Source organism: Octodon degus, unplaced genomic scaffold (assembly GCF_000260255.1).
Source record: "Octodon degus isolate 3935 unplaced genomic scaffold, OctDeg1.0 scaffold00046, whole genome shotgun sequence".
Taxonomy (NCBI): Eukaryota; Metazoa; Chordata; class Mammalia; order Rodentia; family Octodontidae; genus Octodon; species Octodon degus.
In genome coordinates this window covers 11007082-11019012 of record NW_004524622.1, presented here as the reverse complement: position 1 = coordinate 11019012, position 11931 = coordinate 11007082, and the positions used below count along the sequence as shown (strand labels likewise).

General features: G+C 37.2%; 1 pseudogene; it reads right to left on the bottom strand.

Moving 5' to 3' along the window:
• LOC101563395 overlaps nt 1-11931 on the bottom strand; it is a 49656-nt pseudogene extending 37725 nt beyond the window's left edge.

Genomic DNA, 11931 nt, shown 5'->3' with positions numbered 1-11931 from the left:
CTTGTACAGAATTGATACTTTAGACCTCAAAACAGCAAATGCCTGGTAATTAAAAGACATCATTAGCAAAATGAGTACGTAGCTTCAGGCTACGAGAAAATATTTGTAAATAAGTATTTTCAACAAAGAATATTTTCAGAATATATAATTAACCTCTTGCACCTCCACAACCAAAATACAATTCTATAAAAACAAGCAAAATCTGAAGAGTACTTCACAGGTAAGGTCATAAAATGTTCAACAGTTTCATAAATAATGTTGAAATTATTAATTTTGGAAAAATACATACCATGAACAAGGTTAAGATTCACTGCCATTGTCACTCTGGATGCAAAAGCATGATGTTTACTGACTGTGTAGATATAGGAAACTACCACAAAGGATTTATACCTTCATATGTATCTTTTTTATGTTAAAGAGCAAATACAAAAACAAACAAGAAAAATAACAAAAACAAAGAAAGAAAGCAATTTGTATAACAGTACAAATGGCACAGAATTTTAAAACAAGAATAAAAAATTATCAATGGTTGTTATATATTGTTATCGTCAAATTTTTGGTCAGATTACCAGAGATGATACATATGCAAGATTTTTTTATTTTTTATTTTTTTGTACTTTAGGGAATGATCTACAGGGTATTCAGGGTCTCACTACTAGGTTGGATTTGTAGTGATCCACCCGTTTACAGCCTCCCAAGAGCCGAGATTACAGGCACGCGATACCACACTCAGTCTCAATTGTTTTCTCAGCGCATCCTGGGAGAGGGGCTGGCACTGCAGGCCCGAGGAACAAACCCCTGGCCCCTGTGCCTGCTTGAAGGCGCTTTAATCCGCTGAGCTATTTGGCTGGCCCAAGAGTGTAACTGTAAAAAGTATGAAAAACCTGAAAATTTCTAGTTGAGAATATAGCACTGAGATTAGGACCCCAGGCATGCATACTAGGTTGACATCAGTTCAAATCCTGACATTCCTTCTTATTCACTATTAGAATCTATAAACCAAACTACAGATGTTAGAAATAAGGAACACATTGAGGGATTTTTTTTTTGTGCTAACTAATTTACTTCTTTCAAAAGTACTTTTTAGGAAATGAGTGAGAAATATACATATGGATTAATTTATGAAAGGGAATTAAAATTTAAGATCAGGAAGTATATTTGAACATGTAAGTGCCTAAAATTTGAATAGCATTCATGACAAAACACCCTACACAGTTTTACACAGATATATATATATATATATTTTTTTTTTCAAAGAACAAGTTAAGCATATCTATCTGAATATTTGAAGTACTCCAGCCTTTTAATGTTGATGTTAAGCCACAAATAGAAAATTTTACAAATTCACCTGATGTCATAGGTTACACTCAAAGACCACAAGCAGACTAAAACTGCCTTACAAAGTTGCCTTCACTGTATATGTATAATGTGCATGGAAACATAAATTAATTTCATGTTTACATTTAGTTTCTACTATTATATATGAGTTATTCAAAAAATATGATGTGTGCTTGAAAAATAAATATTTTACTAGAAGACACATTTTCTTTAATCTACACACACACACACACACACACACACACACACACAAATCCTCCCCACTTAGAACACACTAAGCCCAACATTCTTGCCATTTTCCAGCCTAAAGAGTTCTGATGGGCCTCTTTGCCGGGAGTCTTCAGAGGTGTGATTACAAATACAGCAAGCGCCACTGTTACCTGCCAGCAGTTGGCTTATAAAACTTTACAATGTGCTCTCATTCACCCTCTTCACCAAGCCGGGCACTGCGCGACTTCTGGATCTTCCCCAAAGTCCAAGTAACCATTATAGATCGATGTTTTAAATGTTTTAAACATCAAAGCGGCCACAGCAGCACAACTAAAGAGGTGGGAGAGGGCTTCCAGAACTGCTTGAGAAAGCAGCGTAAATGATGGACGGAACAAAGACGCTTGAAGTGAAGGAGATCACGCTGAGGGCAATGTACAGCAACGTGAGTTTCTGCTAATTGATTTCTTTATACCAACATTCACTGTATTTTTTGTATAGTATATGAAATAATCCTAAATCTGAAAAAAAATCTGAAATTCAAAGGACTTCAGATCCCAAGCATTATAGACCTTCATGTACGATAGTATCGGAACAAATTCTAGATATTCACAGTTGTGTAAACATGTGCTAAGAAATCAATTTTTCCTAATTATGTTTTCCTAATGTACAAAAAAAAAAAAGCTGGTACTACTCCAAGGGAAATCTAACTTGGCCCCAACTTTTAAAATTTACTTTGTTATTCTGTTTATTGTATGCTTCTGATTTCATTGTTAAAGTGTTTTTGTAAACACATTGTAGCATGAAAAAAAGTCCACATTCAGTAGCCTAATATCTTTGCACACTTTTACCTATTATAAGAAATGTATCTGCTAAAAAAAGAAAGAAAGAGAAAAAGAGAAAAAAAAGAAATGTATCTGCTTCAATAAATGCTAAAGAAATCATTCTGTAACTCATAATCTAACCCAATATACTATTTGCTCATATTGAAAATAAAAACATAGCAAATTAGACTAATTTCAAACAAAAGTTTGCCTTTTGTCTCTCATTTTAAAAAAATCAGTTTTCTAGCTTGTTCAATGATATAAGTACTATTTTCCTCACCTGTCTCTTCATTTGCTAAAGATTTTTAGGCTGGAAAATAATAGACTATTACCCAGAAGATAGCCATTAGGTATTATGCATAATACATCTTGAATTGGTAAAATAGTAAAAGTTACTGATTTTACTAGTAGACTAACCACCTTCTGCATGACCAACCTGCTGCTTGACCTGATTTTACCTGTATCAGGTGGTCATTTGATGAGTTGTTTGTTTCCTTCACTTTTTACTCCTTAGATATGTGATCATTGCCAGAAGATATGTGATCTGAGCAAAAGCCAGAAGCCATCCTGCTTTGCTTTGTTAGGAGATAGGTCAATTAGCCCTCTCTCCAGGTTGTAGTTAATACATTTGTGGGACTTTTCCATGTACCACGCAAAGCCTAAGTCCACAGTGACAAACACTACGAAGGTTTCACACTTTCTAATGGCCACTGAGAATAGCACCAACACTGACATGATGAAGTAGGGTTTTCCTTTTGGGATGAGTTCTTTCACATTTTATGTAACGGGGCCTCCAGGTCACTTCAGATTTAACTCCGTTTAATTAGTGAGTTGTCACCCGCAAGGGGGTTTCTGATGCCAATAACAGGTTTTCTCAAGTTGTCTCTTACTTCAAATCCCCAAGTCTCTTTACTCAAAATTACATGAGAATTGTGCCATATAAAACCAACAGCTCTGAGCAAAACAAATAAATTAGAGGATATTCTTGGAACTGGAAGAATAATGAGGCTTATGGAGAAAATAATGCGTAGTGCATGTACGGTCTCAGGTCAAAGCTAAATAGTGCTACTGCTCCATCACAATGCAAGAAGTTCTTCCTACTGGGGCACCTGCACCCCAAAGATATCCTTTCCTTGCTCTCTTTGCACTAAATTCCAGCCATGCAATCTTTGTTGCCTGAAGTGCATTGTCCTCTGCTCTCTATGCCTTTGTTGTTGGTTTTTGTTTCATTTTGTTTCTGTACTGGGTATCAAACTCAGGACCTTGTGCTTGCCAGGCAGGTGCTTGTGCCACTGACCTACCTCACTGGCCCTCTTGTCATATTTTTCTTTCTCTAATAACTCCCTTACTCATATCCAAAACACATTCTTCTCAAAAAAAAAAAAATCCTCCTCAGTTAGAACACACTAACCCCATCATTCTTTCCATTTTCTGAGAAAGTTCTGGAAGGCCTTTCTTGAGTGTCTTTACAAGGTGTGATTGTAAATACATAAATGTTGCCTTAACCACCAGCAGCTGGCTTGTAAAACATAACCATGTGCTCTCACTCACCTTCTGCACCAAGTCTGGCACTGTGACTTCTGGGTCTTCTCCGAAGCCCAAGCGATCATTAACAGTGACTGTTTTAAATGGATTTAGGACATCAGTGCAGCCACAGAAGTACAACCAAAGAGGCAGAGGAAGCTTCCAGAACTGTTTCAGAAAGTGGCAAAAATGACAAGGTGTTTGAAGTGAAGGAGGCTGTGCTGAAAGGGATGCTTTCACCCATTTTTCTGAGCCAATTACTATCTATCCATCATCAGCTTATGTATGTATTTCTAAATAATTATTCCTTAACATTATCATATTCTCCTTAATGAACGTTCCTAGTGGCTGCTAATATACTCTCATTCTACAAGAATTAATAAGTAAATGCTGTCTTAGGAAGAAAAAGGTGGATGTATTAAAATGCTGCATAGCATTTAGCATTCCAAATGCTACATAACTAAAATAGAAATATAAGAAAAAAGAAAAGGCAATACAAATTTAAAATGAAATAGAAATATTATAAGCTAACATTGGTTTATATTATAAACAGACTGAATCCATTCTAGAGAAGTTAGCTATGGTTAGTGGGGTTTAAAATACGAGAGATATCAGATGGAAATAACATTTTCCAGTCTCTGACAGGTCTGTGATAGTTAACTGATTGTCAGCTTGAGTTAGAAACCCCACCTACATTGGATCAGCTTGCTGCTGGGTGTGACTGAAGGGATTTACTGTAGGCAGAAGACCTGCCCTGGGTGTGAGTGACACCAACCACCGCATCTGCCCCTGAATGGAATCTGCAAATGGGAAACAGAGAAGGGAGACTCACTGCCATTTCCTCAGAAGAGCTCCAGGGCTCTCCTTCACCTTGGACAGCACCTCCTGGCTTCCGGGACAGGCTCTGGCTTTCCAGGGCAGACCCTTCAGCCTTCCAGACCTCCTGATTATTCGGACTCACAGGAACCGATAGTGAGCTCCAGGCCTCTCAGCTGGACCCTTCTGGTCACCTTTTGCACTTTTTTACCCCTGTCTCTATAGGTGGCCATTACAAGCCAATCTTGTAAAACTTGATGTATTTATATATCTTGCATTGAATCTGTTTGTCTAGGAGGCACTGACTGACAGGGACTGTAGGCTCCAGCTGACCACTCACTCGATACTTCTTGGCACACTTACCTTACTTGTGGTATCTCCTGAGTCCCTGTAACAACATGAGCTTGCCATCCCCAACAGACTGAAGATGTCGCTGCGAAGATAGCTCTGTGTCCATGTCAGTAATAGGAGGCAAGAGATGAGACAAAGAAGAAAAACTAATAATGTCAGGAGATTTCAAAAGCACACGAAAAGGAGAAATATGGACTGGACTGACATCAGTTTTTCTGACTCAGTAGCTTCAGCCTGAACTACTTCGCATATGGCTTCGTCATGATCAAAAAACTGATACAGAATGATCAATAATAGGTAATAAAATAAAAATTGGCATAGCTATGTAGTGAAGTGCCTGGAATCAGATAATAACATAGCCAGTGTCACACAGCTAAATTATTGGTGGAAATGTCACCATGCAAGGATCATCAGCGTTGCAACTGGATGACCTATACTACTCCACCAGTGGAAGGGCACTCATTTACTCCCAGGGCAAAAGGAAAGCAGGAGTTCTGAGAGAAAAGGGGCACAAACAATCAGCTTCTTTACTTCATTATAGACTGTTCTTTCAAAAATCAGCATATTTGGGGGGTTATGAACTCATCTCTGGAGACTAATAAAATACCCTATTTCTGAAGTTGTAAATTTTTGCATTAGTATTATGGGTAAACAGGGACACTTTAGACCATAAAGCAGGGACATTTGAGACCATTTTATGCCTGGGAGAAAAGCATTTTAAATATGTTCTGTCATCCAAAAATAAACAGATTCATAAAAATGCCTTAGAGAAGATGAAAAGCTTGTATTTGTTAGAACAAAATCTGAGCTGCTAAATGGTCCACAAAACTTAATTATTTGTCTACATATATTGTTCTTTATGATGCTGATAGAACTTCTCAAATATTCCTTTCTAAACAGGTAAACAGAGGTGTTACTATGTTGTATTAGCTTTGTTTATTGGCTTAAAACTAAACAAATTTATTATCATACTGCTCTGAAGATGAGAGATCTTAAAAATGAAGGTTTAGGTGGGACTGGGTTCATCCTAGATGCCCGAGAGGAAAGCCATCGCCTTCCTTTTGCAGCTACTGGTGAATGCTTGTGAACCTTAGCTCATGGCCCCTTCTCCCATCTTCAAAGAGGTAGTACAGGGTGTGCAAGTCACTCTCTGTTTCAAGCCCTTCCTTCCTTCCTCCCTCTATCCCTCCCTTTCTTCCTCCCTCACTTCCCCCTCCTTTCCTCCCTCCTTTCATTCCTTCCTTCTTTCCTTTTATGCACCCATAGGATTACAGAAAACCCACCTCAATAATTGAAGGCATACTCCCATCTCAGGGTTTTTAATTTAGTCTAATCTGAAAAATTCCTTTTTCTATATAAAGTGAGATTTTTATAGCACCTGGGGATTAGGATGAGGATGTCTTCATAGATTCACAAGTCATTTCATTGAAACTAGAAAGTGCAAAGCAGGTTGCCAGGAAGGTAATGAAAGTAAACAAAGTACACTTAGGTAGCTTGCAAACTTGTTTCCACAAAACTCAGCCACATGAGAAAGAACAATCTTTTGTTATAGCTTCACACCTTTAATTTATGAGTGTATATCTGAAACAACTGTTCTTAGAAATAGCTGTCTTCCAAACCTTGCAGATATAAATGAAAAGAATCGATGTTTATTTAACATTGTACCAGCTCTTTAATGAGCACAATTTCATTAAATACTCATGTATTTAAAATAATACATTAAAAAGGATACTTTTGTTAAAGAAAAAGTAGCAACTGTCCCAAGTTCGATTCCCAGTACCACACACAAAAAAAGTATTGGGTGATTAAATGTGACCTCATAGTGAATACATGATTTGAGAGAATGGAGACTTCAAGTAGAGTCTAGATTGTGTGTGTGTGTGTGTGTGTGTGTGTGTGTGTGTGTTTGTAAAGCCAATAATAACTAGTACTCATTACATGCTAACTATGTTCTTCTCTTTAGTCTCCTATTTGGACTGCTTGCATAACCTTCAAAGTGACCCACGGAGCCACTTCTGTGAACATCACTGCTGTGTGGATGAGGAAACAGAGGCCCTAACACATGCCCTTCTGCAAAGTTTGTGCAGAAGAAATGATGAGTGTGGGATTCGAAACTAGCTGCTTGCACGCTGAAACAAAGGGTTAAAAAGTATGATTGCTTCTTTTTAGGGATATAAATCTAAGGAAGGAACCAGGAGAAAAAGTATAACAGTACTTTGGGGAAGCTTCACTATTCAGATGAAGAATGTATACAGACTCCGCTCTAAATGGCCCACAAATCCTGGGACAAGCATCTAGATTTGTAGCTCTTCCCACTTTGGAGTGATGAAAGTTGACTATCCTCAGACAAAATAATGATGACAATATTAATGTTAAATAATATATTCACTAAGGAAACAGAAGGGAAAGTGATATTGGAGATCTCTCTCTGCCTTTGTCTCTGCCTCTCTTTCCAACACACACACACACACACACACACACACACACACGCACACACGCACACACGCACACATGCACACACACACACAGAAATCTTGATTGTATCTGAAGATCCCCTCTTCTCAGAGACTATAAGATCACAGTCACATTTATCTACAGATTATATTAAATTTAGTCACTACTTTCATGGGCAAAGTTTCCATTTATATATCATAAATAGTTAGATATGTGAAGTTAATGATTTACTGCAGTACTCAGGGTATAACCATCCTTTTCATGTTATCTCATTCACATCTGCAAGGTTTGAAACACAGTAACTAAACATTAAGAAAAAAAGTTTAAAATAATCTCTGTACTAAAGAAAAAAATATTCAAGACATGATTTGCTCTAGAATATTTATTTTAAATTCTCTGGCTGAAAGGTCCTATTGTAAAGACATCCTGATGTTGAAGCTACAAGGTCTCTGACCACGTGGACCAGGTTGCTTGAACAGCTTCAAAGCTAAGATGAAGGTCTTTGGCCTCCACACACTTGAATTCGGGGCCCTCTATCACGTTCCACACAAACTTCACTGGCTGTACTGTGCATCTAAAACCATTTGCTTTTTTAGTTTCTTGAAATAAGAACAAATTGTTAAATTTCCAAGTGGCTTATTCAGATAACTATTTACAATTAAAATTTATATTTTGTGGTGGATTATTGATAGCTCTATACTTTTATCTGAAACAAGGGAACAACACACACACACACACACACACACACACACACACACAACATTTGGTAGAGAAGATACAAGTAGGGCCAGGGATATGGCTCAGAGCTATAAGCACCTGTCTGGCAAGTACAAAGTCTAAAGTGGTGAAGGAGAAGGAGGAGGAGGAGGAAGAGGAGGAAGAGGGAGAAGAGGAAGAGGAGGGAGAAGAGGAGGAGGAGGAGGGGGAGGAGGAGGGGGAGGAGGAGAAGGAGGAGAAGGGGAAGGGGAAGAGGAAGAGGAAGAGGAAGGGAAGAAGAAACAAGAGGGAAAAGCTCACATCAACAGACCCAAATTTCAATAATATAAAAAAATTACATTATCTAAGCAATTCAATGTAAAAAGAATCAAAAACATCCCTGTATTATAGGACCACATTTGAAGGTGTTTTATAGGCTATTATGACCAACTCTCACCTTGAAATGAAGGCTCAAAAATGAAAACAAATTTCAGGAGTCATTTGCACAGTCTGTGCTGGTCCTCAGGGAGGAACCAAGTGACCGACATTGGCCTGCAATATAGTTTAATAGCCACTATTCAATATTTTTAAATATTTTGTGTGCAGGACACAGCATGTACATTAGTCCATTTTCCCCAAAGACCCAGAAGCCAGATTTTTATTAGCAACTCTACTTCACAGGTAAAGGAACCACAGCACAGTCAAAATAACCTCACCTAAGCTCACATGTTTAACAAATGGAGAAACTGAGTTTAGAAGCCAAGCTGGCCCTACAAGCTGACATCTTTACTATTTTATACATGAATACTCTATACAAATATAAAAAGATGTTCATGCTTACACATCAATACACATTTTTATAGAATAAGTCATTTTTCTTATGTCTTTCTGATTTTATATCTATATTTGATTCCTTGGATTATTCTATTTCCCCCTGTTTAATTGTTGGCTTCTTATAATTTTAGCTGAATTTGAAGAAACAAGACCTTCTGATTGTCCCTTGAATTAGAATAGGGCCAGACACTAATGCTCACTAAGATTGTAATGCTCAAGTCAGATTACACAACGTACATTCCGCCAGCATCACTGCATTTTTTCATTGTGATTTCTTTCTTTTAACATATCAAATTTAAATGGGTTCATCTAGCATATTTTACATAATCCTGCATAATTATCATTTTGAGAGCTCTTTATTCTTTAGCCAGGACCATACAGCAACTTCTCTTGCCTTCTGGATTATGCTCTTTGTTATTTCCTACATGCTATCTCTGGAGATATCAGAATATTTCAAGTTTATATAACTGGAAAATATTTTACTCTTAGTTTTCAAAGGTATGTTTGCTAAGTATAAAATTCAATGAGGACAGATCTTTTTTTTTTTCTTTCAGTCTTTTAAATTAATTCGTCTACTTTCTTACACAATAGGTCTTTTTTTTCCTTTGTAATGTGGAATAAGATGTCATTTAATTTTGTTCTTCTATAGATAATATTTTTATGTATATGTTTTAATGATTTTTTTCTTTACAATAAGTTTTGTACAATTTCATTTTTGTGCATGTTGGTATGATTTTATTCAAATTTCTTGTGCAAAAGGTTCATTTTTATTGGAAATGTGGTGTCATAAGTTCAACTAAATTCAGAAAATTTAAATCTTTAAATATTTATTGCCTACCCTCTTCTACTTTAAGAATTCTAATTATATGAATATAAATTTCTTGATTTTTGGCACAGAGTAAACTATTATATGACTGATCTGTAAATTCCTTCTTCCTTTTTATTTTGGACAATTTTTATTGTTACACTTATTTAACTTTGTAAATAATTTATTTACAATGTGCAATCTATTATTAATCTCACGCTATATATTCATTTCAGAAATATTTCTCTAAAATTCACTCTGTCTACATCTTATATCTTTCACATTTCAGTATTTGTCTACAATTTTTAATATGCTATGTAATTATTGACTTTCAATAAAGTTAATAAAAAATCAAAATTATTATCTCAGTTAATATTTTTCTTAGATATTAAGACAGTTATTAAATACATATTGCTGGAATAAATTTGAAGTTTCACAATTAATATTCTACTGCAAATAGAAAAATCTAAACTTTGTGGCTAAATCTTAACTGACAAGAACATTTTTGGTAAAGGAAAAAATATTCAGAAACTGAAGGGCCCCAGGAGATGGCTCAGTAGACTAAGTGCTTGTCTGGCAAGCGCAAGTGTCTGAGTTAAATCCCCAGTTCTGAAAAAGAAAGAAAAGAAACTGAAGAAAATGTATGCAGTAAAGGCCCTTTGGGTTTAGGTCTTGGGAGCCAGTTTAATCAGAACAGGAAAGAATGTCTATGTGACAGAGACTTCTCACAATCATATACTTTTACCTTTCAGGTGTGTCACCAGATGTCTGTTACTGGGCTTGTGTCCCAGATAACTTAGTGGAAATAGGGACTCAGGGACATTACGTAACTTGCTGCCTTGATCAATGGTGGGGATTGACTGGAATCAAGGCCTCCCCAAAGCCGAGGTGCATTACTGTCTCATAGAGCACAGCCAAGAAGGAACACACTTCTCTATGGGTGGCGCAGGTCATGTCCATGCACATCAGTGTTAGCTGGTGAGAATGTCTTTGATTGCATCTGTGTAAAAACACTACCAACTCCTCAGTTTCCAGAGAAACAGTTTATCTACAGAAACCTTAGCAAGTGCTGAAGGTAGCAAGGAGGTGAAGGCAATCATAAGCAGAACGATTTTCCAGAATCATTAATCAAAGCCAATTTCACATATAAACCTCAGACAGAACTAAAATCCCTTTCAACTCAGAGACACTTAGCCAACAAGTCACTTTTAAGCTGGTCATTTCACTTTGTCAATTTCCTTTTTGGAAAGTGTTGAATAACAAGAATTGATCAGTAGTGACCATGACAACAAGCTTCCTCCCCTGTTGGCCTCCTCACCACAGTGCTGTTTGGTGGGCAAAGGAGAGCAGAAAGAAGAGAGACCCACAGGTTTCCAAGGCCATTCTTTCAGGCTAGCTTTGGTTAGCATCTTGAAGGACTGTATGAATTGCTTATGATGGACTATAGGTCAGACGTTCTTAAGGTTTATCAGACTCAGGCTATCCACATCTCCGCAGCAAAGGAACTCTCAGATAACAAGTCAGTTTCCTTTGAAAGACACCATAAAGCAAAGTGTATTTGGAATTATATTTGCTTAAGAAAAATAATTAAACTCAATTAAGGAGCACATGTCGATTTTATCTGGCAGGTAAGCATTACTCTTGATATAATTATGTAAGTAAGCTACAATAATCACTATGTCTATGTTCTAAAACACTGAAAAGTGCAAACCTGTGGCCTGGGCATATAGCTCAGTGGCATAAGAGCCTGCGTGCTAAGTGCAGGGTCTTAAGTTCAATTCTCAGTAATAAAAAAATAAAAAAAATTCTGTGTAAAGTGCCAACCTGAAGGCAAATGTGTCTCGCTAACAGTGATCTATATCTGGTATACACATCTCTCCCTAATTCCAGTTACTTGTCTAAGCCTCCCTAGCTTCCATGTGCTCAGCCTCTGGTCACCCTCTCATTTGGAGCAAGGACACTGAGGGTTCCTCTGGACTTGGAAATGGATCCCACAGCACTGCCATAGGCAGCTCCAACCCATGCGCTGATGTTTCTCTGAGGCTGCACTTCAGCAGCAACCTCCACTCTGGGCTCTTTCAT